Here is a 12,233-nt window from a genome sequence, read left to right on the forward strand (position 1 = left end):
TGATTTTTCATATGTAAAACCAACCTTGCATTACTCAGATAAACTCCACTTAGTCATGGTGTATAATCCTTTTTATATGTTGATTTCCATTTGTTAATATTTTGTTTCAGATTATTACATCTATCTTCGTAAATATTAATATTAGTCTATGCTTTCTTCTAATATCTTTGATTTTGGTATCAAAGTACTACCAGCCTCAAAGACTGAGTTGGGAAATGTTCCTTCATTTTCTGTCTTCTGGAGAGATTATGCAAAACTGCTATTACAGCATTGTGGAGGAAGGGCATACCTCTAACCCTTGCTAGGGAGAGGCAAAGATATAAAATGTAACCAAAATGTTAAAAAAGAAAAAAAATATTTATCGGGTGTCGGGCAGGGAGGAGGGGTGATGTGGGGATGGATATATTACATACATAGTGAATGCAATGCACACCTTCTCAGGGATGGACACGCTTGAAGCTCTGACTCAAATGGGGAAGTGTGGCAAGGACAATGAACGTAACGTTAACGTTTGTACCTCCATAATATACTGAAATAAAAAATAACTGATGTTACTTCTTTTAAAATTTAGTAGAACTTACCAGTGAAGTTCTCTCAGCCTGGACTTTTATTTGTGGAAAAATTTTGTATCACTACTTGAATCTCTTTTCTTATTATAGATCACTTCCTATTTTCTTTCTTATTGTGTCAGTTTGGTTTTATGTGTCTTCCTGGGAATTTATCCATTTCATTTAGGTTATACCATTTGATACAAAATTATTCATAATGTTTCTTTATAATCCTTTTTATTTCTCTAAAGTGCATAGTGGTTCTCCCTCTTTCATTCTGATTTTAGCAATTGAGTCTTCTCTTTTTTTGCTACTAGTCAGTTAGGTAAAGGTCTGTCAATTTTGTTGATCTTTTCAAAGGACAAACTTTTGTTTTTATTAATTTTTATACTGTTTTCTATTCTGTGTTTCATTTACTTCTGCTTAGCCTTCATTATATTCATCCTGCTGTTCATTTTTAGTTTAGTTTACTCCTCTTTTTTTACTTTAAGGTGAAAAGTTAAATTTCAGATTTTTTTTTCTTTTGTTAATATAGTCGTTTATAGCTAAAAATTTCCCTGTCAGTACTGATTTGGTTGCACACCATAAGTTTTAGCATGTTCTGTTCTTGTTTTCGTTCATCTCAAAGTATTTTCTAATTTCTTGTTTGACCATTGGCTATTAAGGAATATGTTAATTTCCACATTATTATTCCCCATTATTCTATATTTCTGTAATTTTCTTCTGCTTTTAAGTTCTAATATCATTCCATTATGGCCAGAGAACAGACATTGTAGGATTTCTATCCTTTTAAATTCATTGAAACTTGTTCTATGGTCTAATACAGGCGTCCTCAAACTACGGCCTGCGGGCCACATGTGGGTGTTTTGCCCGTTTGTTTTTTTACTTCAAAATAAGATATGTGCAGTGTGCATAGGAATTTGTTCATAGTTTTTTTAAACTATAATCTGGCCCTCCAATGGCCTGAGGGACAGTGAACTGGCCCCCTGTTTAAAAAGTTTGAGGACCCCTGGTCTAATACATACTCTATTTTAAAGAATTTTCTATATACACTTGAGAACAATGTATATTCTGCTATAGTTGGGTAGAGTGTTCTTTAGATATCTGTTCTAGCTCGTTTATAGTTGTTCAAATCTTTTATTTACTTGGTGTTCTTCTGCCTAGCTTCAACCCATTATTGAAACTATTATTGTTGAATTTTCTATTTATCCCTTCAATTCTGCCAGTTTTTGCTTTATGTATTTTAAGGATCTACTGTTAAATGCACATATGTTTGTAATTGATGATCTGATGAATTGATCCCTTTAACAATATATAATGACCTTCTTTGTATCTTGTAATTATTTTTTACTTAAAATCTATTTCACCTAATATCAGTATAGCCACTCTACCTCTCTTTAAGTTACTGTTTGCATGGTATATATTATTCTATTCTTTTACTTTCAAAATGTTTGTGCCTTCACCTATAAAGTGATTCTGCATATAGTTTGGTCATGTTCATTTAATTCATTCTGCCAATCTCTGCCTTTTGATTAGAGTTTTTAAACAGGGGGCCAGTTCACTGTCCCTCAGACCATTGGAGGGCCGGATTATAGTTTAAAAAAAAACTATGAACGAATTCCTATGAACACTGCACATATCTTATTTTGAAGTAAAAAAAACGGGCAAAACACCCACATGTGGCCCGCAGGCCGTAGTTTGAGGACGCCTATATTAGACCATAGAACAAGTTTCAATGAATTTAAAAGGATAGAAATCCTACAATGTCTGTTCTCTGGCCATAATGGAATGATATTAGAAATTAAGAGCAGAAGAAAATTACAGAAATATAGAATAATGGGGAATAATAATGTGGAAATTAGATTTTGATTAGATTTAATTCACATTTATATTTCATATAATTACTGGTATGGCAGCATTTACATCTGTCATTCTGAAATTTGTTTTCTGTTATGTCTTATATCTTTTTGCTTCTCTATTACTCCATTACCACCTTCTTTTGTGTTAGTTTTCAGCATGCCATTTTAATTCTTTTGGGTTTTTTACTATATATTTTTAGCTGTTTTCTTAGTGTTTATACTCTTTTATATTAATCTGTATAATTACCTTTACTGATCCTCTTTATTTCTTCCTGTGGATTTGAGTTACTGGCTAATGTGTTTTCATTACAATCTGAAAGACTCCCTTTAATATTTCTTGTACAGCAGGTCTGCTAGTAACAAGTTCTCTGTTTTGTTTTTCTGAGATGTCTTAATTTTTTCTTCTATTTTTAAAAGATAGTTTTGCTGCATATAGAATTTTTGATTGACAGTCTTTTTCTTTAAACACATTGAATACATTATTCCACTACCTCTGGCTTCCATGATTTCTGATGAGAAGTCAGCTGTTAATCTTATTGAGAAGCCCTTGTACATGATGATTCACTTCTCTCTTGCTGCTTGGAGAGTTTTTGGCCATTATTTCCTCAAATAGTCTTTCTGTTCCCTTTCTTTCTTCTCCTTCTGAGATTTCCATTATGCATATGTTGGTGCTCAAGATGATTTCCCATAGATTTTAGGTCCTGTTCATTTTTCCTTATTTTTCTGTTCCTCAGACTATATAATTTCAATGGATCTATTTTCAAGTTTGATGATTCTTTCTTCTGCTAGCTCAGATATGTTGATGAGCACCTCTAATAATTTTTCATTTGAATTATTATATTTTTCAATTCCATAATTTCTATTTTTTTAAATGATTTCTCTCCCTTTATTGATATTTTCTATTTGGTGAGAAATAATTTTCATACTTTAATTCTTAAGATACAGTTTCCTTTAGCTCTCTGAACACATTTATAATAGCTAATCTTAAATGTTTGTCTAACATGTCCAATATCTGGATATTCTCAGAGATACTTTTGATTGACTATTTTTCCTATGTATAGCCTATATGTTACTGTTTCTTTGTGTGTGTTATAATTTTGTGTTGAAAACTGGATTTTAAATAATATGACAACTCTGGAAATAAGATTCCAACCCCCACAAAGGTTTGTTGTTGCTGATATTTGGTGTTATTCCTATTGCTGTTTGTCCAATTCTCAGACTAATCATATAAAGTCTATCTTCTTTATCATGTGTAGCTGCTGAAGCATAGCTTCAGTGGTCAGCTATACTTCAGTAGAGATTTTCTTCAATGCTTTGAACCAATATATCTCCCAACCTTTCCTGAGGGGCTCTGAGAGAGAGTGGCTGTGTGTGTGTGTGTGTGTGTGTGTGTGTGTGTGTGTGTGTGTGTACACATGATTTCGACATTCCAGTAAGCAGTTTACAACTCTAAGTTTTTTCTCTCTCTTTGTACAGAGCATCAATGTCAGATAGAGATGATAGATTACGGCCTTCTCAAGTCTTTCCTTGGCATATGCACAAGTATATGAGCCTTCTAGATTCCAAAAATTATGCTTTTTAAAGACCCCTATAATATATCCTTTCCCATTTTTTTCTTTTAAGTTTTTTTGGTCTACCTCTTGTTACTCTAAACTGGTGTCACCACCTCAGGCACCTGAGATGTTAAACATTTGCTGCTAATTATTTTTAACAAATGTCTAAAACACATAGAATGAGTTCTAGTTAGGTGAAATAAATACAAGCTTTGAGAACAGAGTTTTTCAGGAAGCTGCCAGACAGGTCACATAGTGAGAATTTTTCTGAGAATGTGGCTCTTGGAGAGCTCCAACCCTGTTTTACCCTCTTTAGTGACTTCTAGGCTATTAGTTTTCAAGAATACCATGGAGCTAGCAAGAGATAAATGGGAATAAAGTAAGTTTAAATGTCACAAAGTTCACTGTTTTACTGAGATTCAGTCCTTTGGTGAATCTCACACCAAAGAAAAAATCAGCAGTACTGATCCTATTTTCTTTAAAATTTTGAAATTTTGTTCATTGTGGATTTTGCACATGAATTTTGATTTTTTAAACTGCATGAAAATTTTGTTTTTACTATTGAGTTTTTGGTGCTCCCTTAAATTTTGTGAGTGAGGCAAGTGCCCGACTAACCACTCCCTAGTGCTGACCCTGGGGAAAGGTAATTTTCAGATCACATTTCTATTTTTTTAAAATTATATATTATTATTTTAATTCTCTAAACTGAGATATTAGTGATAACTCACATTATATTTTATCCCAATATCTTGGGCTATTGTCAAAGTGTTAATTCTAAAACCTAGCAGAAAAATTTCACTATGAAGTTTAGGGGTAGAGGTCAATAGAGTTATACTAGAATAACTTCATAAATCTGCTAGTAGAGGCAACTTAGCTTACTCAGCATAAAACTCATTACTAACAGCCAGTTAAACTACTACAATATGAACTTTTTTTAAAAAAGGAATATTTGCTTGAGAATTCAGGAAATTAAACGCAATGTTTGGCATGTCCACCATACAAACTAACAAAGATATCATGCAGCACCGATAGAAAATGCATCAGGCTTAGAAATATCCATTTCAACCAAAATTATTATGCTCCATGAAATCAATTCTCAAACAGATTTCCGCTGAAAATAAACTGATAGTAATATAAAAATTAGATACAAAAAGTTTTGGCTTACTATGTGGCAATATTTCCAACCTGAGAACACAATTATTTGTGTATAGAAAAAGACTGCCTGTCTGGAGAAGCTATTTTGAATGAGCAATTTCAAACAGCTTAGTACAAAGACAATTAATTCTGGATGATTTGAGATTACTTCTTCTATACTATCATTTAACAGAGATGGTGTTCATATTAAGTTTTTAGATTAGTACTTTGCAGTAGCAGTCTGGCGAGGTGTGGAAAATTAACTACCCTATTAAGTGTTCATTATCTGCTTCTGCTGTTTTATTGTCATTTCTTGTAATCCATGACTCTACATTACATTCTTTCTCCACCATGCTTTTGAAAGGCATTTAAAATCACTATATCAATATTAGCCTGTTTCTGGACAAATGTGTTTGTCTTACTAAACTCTTCCTAGTAGCTAATGTACCAGGTTGGCTTTTCATTCCTGCAGGTGAGTCAAACTTCCCAAAGAGTCAATATCAACCAGTTATTAATAATGGTTTGGCCCTAATCACATATACTGCCAACTGGCCTATTAATATAATGACTGTGTGTACACACTGTTTTGTTTCTCTATAGGAACTGAACCTACGGGTTTGATGGGTCTGTAGTACACAGAGTAGCAAGACTAACAAAGAGAGGTCCTGAGGGGTCACACAGTCCCTCTTCTCTGGAACTAGGGAAGTACATTTGCCTGAAAGACAATAATCAATCTTATTTTTTAAATCTCTCAAAAGATTGAGCTAACAATGTCTTCTCCTTCTATCTAGTCTAAACTCTGGTAACAAAACATAAGATAGAAATAAGAGATAAAAATAATCATTCACTTATTTTATTTATCTATTTATTCATATATCATTTATTTATTATTTACTACTTATTTAGCAGATGATATGACTATCTAGGAAACCCAACGAAAATGACCACAAAAGGATTAGAATTGATAAGAGTTTGAAAAGTGCCCAGTTACACAATTACATGTTGGAATCAATAGTTTTCTATATATCAATTATTGGTTATATATAATTATAACCGATACATATTATATATATAAAAAATACATGCTTAATATTATTTATTTATTTATTACAAGAGCTTTAATCAACCACTGGGTAATTTCCCCTCCTCAAACCCTAACTAGCCCCAGTTGCCTTTAGGCCAGGGGGTTCTCTCTGGCTCAGTGGCACTCATAAAGTTGCTCTAGATTTTTGACATGCAGAGCCTGCAGCACTGGCTCCCTGGGCTCCTTCCACCTGCAGCGGTTGGAGGGCCTGCACTCACCGCTCCCCATGAGTGGCATCCAGAGGCTGCCTCTCCCATCTCCTGCGGGGCTGGGCTCAACGTCCCCCCTCAGTGAGACTTTTCCTGCCCACCCCACTTGCAACAGCACTTCCCCAGCCCATACTCCTTCTCCCCTGTCTCGGATTTATTTTTCTCCACAGTACTAACCCTACCTAAGTATTTCACATAAGTTCATCTGATTCCTTCCATTACTGTAAGTTCCGCAGGGGCACAGTTTTTGTCTGTGTTGTTTGCTGCCCCATACCTAATGCCTACAACAGTGCCTGGCACATACAGACACTCAGAACTATTTGTTGGATGGTGTTGATAAAAAAAAAAAAAAAAGCTGGACAATAGTCAAAGGCCAGAACGAGAGATTTTATCCAGTTTACTGCTGCTACAGAGGAAAGAGACTTCAGTATAGAACTGAGCTCAACTCTGCTCTACGTAGAGGTGACCAGGTATTTCAAAGGAAGAATGAGAAGTGTGGAGGGGGGATGAGTGTGGGCTCAAGCAGAGATGAGGAAGTGGAAAATTGCAGAAATCAAGTAAGAGGGTTGGTCAATGTCCTAGGACGAGGCCATCTGTGCCTGCTACCTGGCACTTGTCAGTCAGGCTCCTCCCCACCTGCAGAGACTGGAGACACAGCCCTATGATGATTATATTTCAAAGGAATGGCTCTCAGACATTGAGAAAGACACTCCTGCATGGCAGGAGATGTGTGTACATCTCAAAGGGACAGAGAAAGAATTACAACTGCAAGTTTTTAATAAATGATCCAACAAAAGAAAACTCAGGGGCCTATCATCAGGTGTTGGCTGCAACAAAGGTTAAATTCTTTGGGGGCAGCCTTGAGCTTTCCAGGAGGCAACTTAAAGGGGAGCTAGGCCATCCCAGGAACATGGCCTTAGGCTGCTAGAAGCCATGTTAGAGTGTTTTTAAGTCGTGGGGGCGGGGTAGATAAAATTGTTTGTACTGAAAGTTGAAGTTCTTACAGGCCAAGGCTGAGGCTTAGTTGAGCAGAGGGCTCAGAGGAGCCTGACCAAAGTTTGGTCAAGGAGAAAGTCTTGGTGCATGGGTGGGTGGATGGGTGGATGATGAATGGATAAGTATATAGGTTGGAGGGAAGGATTGATATGATAAGATCTGAAGGCATCCAAATGCAGATAGGAAATAGAAATCATTTCAGAGGAAACAACAACTCCCTCTCACACATTTGTGTGGTGGATATATTAATAACAAGCCTCCCACTTGCTCATGAAAACTGCTAGTAGGAACAAGCTGGTGGTTCATCTAGTCCTTCCCAACCTGTAGGATATTTTCCAGGTCTGAGTTTGTTTGTTTGCTGTTTAAAATTCATATTAGAGACTGATCCTAAGGAGCTTACAAAAAGATCTCCTATGGAGCTGATGCTATCTGTTCCTATTAACTTTTTACTAATGAAGCATCTTTTACTAGTTGGTTTTTTTTTCCTTTCTCCTTGGCAGCCTGCCTCTGAGATAGGGGAAGAGCTTTTACCTACTTTCCTCCCTCCCCCACCACTCTGGGCATTTCTCCACCTGCACCTCACACTCAGATCCAAAACAGTCCCATGCCTGGGAGATCATAAGGCAAAGTTAGCTGGTTCCCCAGGTACCTGCCTGATTTCAGTGGCTCTGCACAGCCCTAGCTTATAGCAGTTTCATTTTCAGCAGGTCTACTATAATACTGGATAGATTTCTTTTTTAAATCTTTTCATAAGATGACAAAAATTAAAATAAGAAAAGGTAATTGTATAAGTTAACATTTAACCACAGTTTGGAGACGGGGGCAAATTCAGGGTTTGTGGAAACTCAGGTTTAGATAACTGGGGAGTGGGAGAGTCGAAAGAGCATCCCTCCCTATTTAAAAAGAATGCAACACTACAAACACAAACTGAGAGGTGCCCATATGAACACATTGCTAGGGGCCGTCCCAGAGGCTCGGAAGAAGCCTGGGTGAGGGGCCTGGAGCTTAAGATTCATTAGCTTCTCAGTCAATCCACCTCTGCTGGGAGATATAAAAGACTAGAGAGGATTGAAATCTCTAGAAAATCACTAAGCATAACAGTCTTTTCTCTATTACATCAATCCTCCAGGCGCTATTCTTATCTCTCTTTCACAAACCACCATCCCTGCTGTTCCCTCTAATTTGGCAACAGCAATTCATTATAAAAAGAGAGTATGCCGGACTAGGTCTGTGCATCCTCCCCAATTTTGGCTTTAGCAGTCTAGTTCCGTGTCAATTATGTAATAGCCAAAACAGAGAGTTTAAAGGAGTACCAAAAGCACAGTCATAGTTCTTACATAAGCCTTCCTTCATAAACCATCCATAAGATCTGCCCCTAGATTTGGATGTTTGGAATTACATAAGGTAGACAGAAAATACTGACTCGGCAGCCAGGTTTACATATGACCTTAAAAACAATAAAAGCTTGTTGCACTTAATGTACTAGTTTATATTAACATAACTTTTAATTTGATAGGCAACATAATCTTTAATAGGACTTTATTATTTTATCATGTAAACATACAGGGATATCGTGACACCACTACTCAACTTTCACTGTTATCTCTGCCCAAGGAAAGGTACCACTTAGGACTCCCCTAAGTATGCTACATGGAATTACAGGTCCCTGACACACAGCAACTATTCCTTGCAGGAAAAGCAACCAAGAAAGGTGTTTTAGACAAAATACAAAAGTGTACATGCTGTAATTCTTGAGCACATCTCCTTTTCAATAGCATTTCTCTCTTTCCATATTTATAAGCACATATTTTTGACTTACCTTAAGCCGCTGTAGCCACACCTTGGGCTACAAAGTGATAAATTAAAAGGAACCATGCACTCCAATAGGCCCCACCCCCCACCTCTTGTTAGAATCACCAGGAGAGCTTTTTAACATTACAGATACCAAGTCATCACCCAAGCCAATTAGAACAGAATATTGGGGGGAAGGGAGTCCCTAGAGATCAGTATATCTGATGCTTTCTACTTTTGTCTTCTTCTTGCCTGAAAAAAAATAGCCATAAATGTGGACTTTGTTTGGGAGGAGGGAAGAGGAGGGGAAGGAAGGAGAGCTAGATCTTTAATAACTGGAAACTTACTAAGTTTCCCTGAAAGATCAAAATAAAATCTTTCTGTAGTTTGAAAGCCATAAAGGGTATCTGTGGAAGCTTGTGTTTTTTTATCACTATCAATATGTAGATTCTCACCAATTCATAATAGACTTTATAAAACCTATTCTATTTTTTAATGCTTTACAGTTCTACCTAATGAATTCTTTTAAAGGTCCCTATGTTGTCTTAAGTGGGTATCTCAAGCTAAGACCATGTTTATCTTCAAGTAAAGTTTTACTTTGGAGCAGAAATTATGGCTCTGACTTATCTTCACGTTCTCTTCTGAGATGGTCTGGTCATCACGTATAACTTTACCAATGAGCAAATTTTTTTTAAGCACTTATATAACAGAGAGTACAGGCGCCTTTGGTACCCTGCCAAGAGTACTTCTTTCCGTGTTTGTATTTAAAATAGAATGGTAGTAACATCACTTGTGTGCCTGCAATTCCTTCTGTGCACAGGCTCAGAATGAAAAAAAAAAAAAATTAAAAATGGATGTAGCAAGCAGCTTCCCTGCTTTACCATTATAAAGCTTGAAGGAAATAACACATTCATCCTAAATTAAGACGAAAACACAGACCAAATTATCCAAAGCTGGGGGTGGATGGGGGAGAACTCGCTTTCGCTAACCTACCATCGCCTCTAAATCAGGGGGTGTTTAACCTGGCAGCAGCACGCGAAGGTGCCAAGTGAGCTGCGACACCTCAGCCGGAGCAGGTGATGTGGGCAGGAGGGAGTAAGTGCTCTGAAGACAGAAAAGCCGAGCACCGCGCTGCCCTGAGCCTGGCTGCCTGGCTCCCTAACTGCGCACCTGTCCTCCAGCCAGGTCCGGAAGGTGAGCACCGGAGCGCAGCCCGACCGTGCAGACGAGGATTCGCTCACCTGGGACGAAAAGAGCAGAGGAAGATGTCCGAGGGGCCACCGCTGTCCTCAACGAGACGCTCATCCCAGACCAGCTTGCCACACGCCTCCTCCTCCCCGGCTCGAGTTTTCCACGACAAGACAGGTCCGGGCTCCGCCGGCCGGCCAAGGGTTTCCGCAGAAGGGGCTGACAAACTTGCCCCGCCAGCCGGCAGAGGCGGCGCAGGTGGAGAGCGAGGGGCGCCCCCGCACCTGGGAGCGCCGCCGCTCGCCGTCACCTCCGCCCGCCCACGCCCGCGCCGCGGCTGCGCCCACCCCGCGCCCCGCGCTCACCTCCGCGCCGGCGCCGCCCAGGCCGCCGCCCCCGCTCGGAGCGCAGGGGCGCAGGCGGGAGCCCGGGCGCGGACCGCCGGCTGCACGCGCGGGCGCCCCCCGGCCCGGCCGCCTCGCCCGGACAAAGAGGAGCCGCGGCCGGCGGCGCCCAGCCCGCGCCTCGCAGCCCGCGCGCCTGGCCCGCGAGGTGCAGTCGGCGCTGGCGGCGGCCGGCCGGGCGGCGGGCCGGCGCGGGAGGGCGGCGCGGGGCGGCACAGGCGCGCACCCCGCCCGGCCGCGGGGAGACGCACTCGCGAGGCCCGGGCGCCTCCTCTCGGCCCGCGCCCCGCGCCGCCGACCGAGCCCCGCCGCCGGGAGCCGCAGCGCCCTCTGCCGGCCGCCCCGCGCCGGTCCGGCCCCGCGGGCCCTCGTCGGGAGACCCGGGCGCAGGAAGGGGTGAGACGCGGTTGGCGGCCGCAGGGTAAGGGGCTCCGGGGAGTGGGAGCTGCCGCTTTCCGCTTAGGGCAGAAGACGGAGCAGCTTGGAGAGAAGAGCCGCAGGAAGAGTTGGGGGTCGGCTCTGGGCACAACTTGGGAGGCCGGGAGGGCTCCAGGGGTCAGGTGTCTGAAAAGGTCTGCCTGCGGGAGAGGCAGGCGCTTCCTTCTAGAAACAGGCTTATTTCTGTGTTTAAGAAGCACCCGGTGTGCCTCTCCACTGTCCCAGGGGTTCCAGCAAGCCTTGCGCGCTCTGTAGGGTAAGAGTAGATGAATTAATGACTTCTCAGAGACCCTTCCCGTCCTACCTGAAATGCTCTGGCTCCCCCAACAGTGCACCTAGAAGGTTTGGAAAGGCAAGTGAGGTCGGGTGCGGTGGGTGGCGCATGCCTGCAATCCTAGCACTTTGGGAGGCCTGGTAGGGAGGATGGCTTGAGGCCAGGAGTTTGAGACCAGCCTACACGACATAGTGAGCCACCCACCCGCCAAAAAATGCTAATAATAATAATAATAGAAAAACTAGCTGGGCTTGGTGGTAGGTGCCTGTAGTTCCAGCTACTTGGGAGGCTGAGACAAGAGGATCACTTGAGCCCAGGAGTTGGAGGCTGCGGTGAGCTATGATGACACCACTGCACTCTAACTCCAGTGACAGAGTAAGACTCTTGTCTCAAAAAAAAAAAAAATGCAGACTTCTGCAGCCTCTGGTTCAAACAGCAATGGAATAGAAATTTATCGTTATAAAGATGAAATGATAGTGCTAGCCTTTGCACTATTTAGGTTTTTGTTTGTTTGTTTCCCAGGAGGCGTCTTTTTTCAAACCACTGTGTTAAGCAGTATTTTATACCAGTTAATTTTTTTTAAAATAAACTGGACTCGTTGGTGAAGGGAAATCATGAAATGGCACCTTTTTTTTTTCACACCACTGTCTTTTAAAATTATTCTATCAGATCTCCTTCTCCTGCAGAAGAATCTAGGGCAGATTTCATAGCTTTTCCTGTCACTTTCAGGTGTTAATAAACAGTCTGATTCGCTG

General features: G+C 40.7%; 1 protein-coding gene across 1 annotated transcript in view; it reads right to left on the minus strand.

Moving 5' to 3' along the window:
• Positions 1 to 10,683, minus strand: part of MTUS2 (microtubule associated scaffold protein 2) — a 482,544-nt gene extending 471,861 nt beyond the window's left edge. The window contains exon 1 of the mRNA XM_076009524.1: positions 10,416 to 10,683. The gene's annotated coding sequence lies outside the window, so the exon portion shown is untranslated. The remainder of the gene's footprint in view (positions 1 to 10,415) is intronic.
• Positions 10,684 to 12,233: the final 1,550 nt, after the last annotated feature.

The sequence above is a fragment of the Microcebus murinus genome, chromosome 13, assembly GCF_040939455.1.
Source record: "Microcebus murinus isolate Inina chromosome 13, M.murinus_Inina_mat1.0, whole genome shotgun sequence".
NCBI lineage: Eukaryota > Metazoa > Chordata > Mammalia > Primates > Cheirogaleidae > Microcebus > Microcebus murinus.